The sequence below is a fragment of the Rhinopithecus bieti genome, unplaced genomic scaffold (genome assembly GCF_001698545.2).
Source record: "Rhinopithecus bieti isolate Rb0 unplaced genomic scaffold, ASM169854v2 scaffold_3057, whole genome shotgun sequence".
NCBI lineage: Eukaryota > Metazoa > Chordata > Mammalia > Primates > Cercopithecidae > Rhinopithecus > Rhinopithecus bieti.
In genome coordinates, this window is record NW_016803927.1 from 75,661 (window position 1) to 78,419 (window position 2,759).

Genomic DNA, 2,759 nt, shown 5'->3' on the forward strand with positions numbered 1-2,759 from the left:
AAAAAAAAAAAAAAAAAAAGAACAAAGCCTCCACAACCCAGAGGGACACTGCAGCGCCAGCAGCTGCTGGATGGGGGCGGGCTGAGCAGGAGTTGGGAGGTGGCCGGCTTTCATTCCCTTATTTGGCCCTATTTTCCAGAGTGCTGATTGGTCCATTTTCCAGAGCACTGATTGGTCCATTTTACAGAGCACTGATTGGTCCATTTTACAAACCTCTAGCTAGCTACAGAACACTGATTGGTGTGTTTTCACAGAGCACTGATTGGTCCATTTTACAAACCCCTAGCTAGCTGCGGAGCACTGATTGGTGTACTTTACAATCCTTTTGTAAGACAGAAAAGTTCTCCAAGTCCCCACTCCACCCAGGAAGTCCCGCTGGCTTCACCTCTGGGAATGATTACAGGAATGAGCCACTGCACCTGGCCAGAACTCTGTATTTTTACAAATGAGCACAAGTGCCTGTTTGGCATCAGCACTACAGGCAATGCTGCCACGAACCAGTCCTGATCCTCCTAACTGGTCTTGCTGTGTCACCCCTACTGGCATTCTTCACACTAGAGCTAGAGGAGTAGCGTTTTAAAAGTCCTAATCCCTTGATTAATAACCTTCAAAGTATCCATTGTACTTTGAAACAAAAGCTAACTTTCATACTAAGGTAATGACGACTCCTCTGCCCTCCTCTCCCGCCATCTTCCTAATTCGCCGCTCCGCAGCCCTGTGAGCCTTCCCTACCAGCCCAGGACGGTCGCACTTGCTGCTTCCTCCACCTGAGACAATCTCCCCCCACACCCTTGTCCCATCCTCAGTCCCCATTCACTTTATTATCAAAGTAATCTCAGAGAGGCATTTCTCAGCTTTAGTAATGTAGAGTTCTCTCTACCTCCCTCCTCCATCAACAATCTCTTGTTTATTTCTCATAGCATCTCCCGTTTCAGATTTATGTGACTTACGTCACCCTCTCTTTATAGAATGTAAACTCCCTGAGAACAGAGGCTCTGTCTTACTTCTGCATCCCCAGCTCCTAGCCCAGTCCACAGAGCCTAGCACACAGCTAGTGCTCAGTTAATGCCTATTGAATTATGTCAATAAACAGTTGGATAAATTACTAGGCTGCTCCCACCAAGTAGATCCTGAGGTGTAGGATTTGGAAACCCACTTACTTTTAAGCCAGTAGAACAGAATAAGGGGTGGCATTGTCTTTTCAGGGAGTTGAAATGTCTCTCATTTTACTCCCTAGTTTAAGCATTTGAATGATTAGATGGAAAATGGTTTTCAAACAGACATCTACTTCCTCAAGAGTCTGCAGAGTATCAGCAACATATTTACCAGAGACAAGCTGTAAAGGCCTCCTAAAGTGCTGGGATTACACGAGTGAGCCACCTCTCCCAAATAAATGTATACCTGGTATTAAAATATGTGTTGGTGGGAGTGTAAACTAGTTCAACCATTGTGGAAGACAGTGTGGCGATTCCTCAAGGATCTAGAACTAGAAATACCATTTGACCCAGCCATCTCATCACTGGGTATATACCCAAAGGTTTATAAATCATGCTGCTATAAAGACACATGCACACATATGTTTATAGCAGCACTATTCAAAATAGCAAAGACTTCGAACCAACCCAAATGTCCATCAGTGATAGACTGGATTAAGAAAACGTGGCACGTATCACCGTGGAATACTATGCAGCCATAAAAAAGGATGAGTTCACGTCCTTTGTAGGGACATGGATGAAGCTGGAAACCATCATTCTGAGTGATCTATGCAAGCACAGAAAACCAAACACCGCATGTTCTTACTCAGAGGTGGCAATTGAACAATGAGAACACTTGGAGACAGAGCGGGGAACATCACACACTGGGGCCTGTCGTGGGGTGGGGAGAGGGGAGAGGGATACCATTAGGAGATATACCTAATGTAAATATGAGTTAATGGGTGCAGCACACCAACATGGCACATGTATACATATGTAACAAACCTGCACGTTGTACACATGTACCCTAGAACTTAAATTATAATTTTTAAAACATGTGTTAAATGGTTAAAGACATTTTAGGGCCAGGCACAGTGGCTCACGCATGTAATGCCAGCACTTTGGGAGGTCAAGGTGGGCAGATCACTTTAGGTCAGGAGTTCAAGACCAGCCTGGTCAACATGACAAAACCCCATCTCTACAAAAAAAATATGAAAAAGTAGCCAGGCATGGTGGTGCATGTCTATAGTCTCCGCTCCTTGGGAGGCTTAGGTGGGAGGATCGCTTAAGTCTAGGAGACTGGAGCTGCTGTGAGCCAGCATTGCACCACTGCACTCCAGCTTGGATGACAAGGTGAGACCCTGGCCAAAACAAAAGGTAATCTGCAGATAGATCAATATCTCTTATGAACACAGAGGCAAAAATCCTCAACAAATATAAGCAAATTGAACACAACAATGTTGTATAAAAAATTGAATCCGGCCGGGCGCGGTGGCTCAAGCCTGTAATCCCAGCACTTTGGGAGGCCGACACGGGCAGATCACGAGGTCAGGAGATCGAGACCATCCTGGCTAATACGGTGAAACCCCGTCTCTACTTAAAAATACAAAAAACTAGCTGGGCGAGGAGGCGGGCGCCTGTAGTCCCAGCTACTCGGGAGGCTGAGGCAGGAGAATGGCGTAAACCCAGGAGGCGGAGCTTGTAGTGGGCTGAGATCCAGCCACTGCACTCCAGCCTGGGTAGCAGAGCAAGACTCCGTCTCAAAAAAAAAAAAAAAAAAAAAAA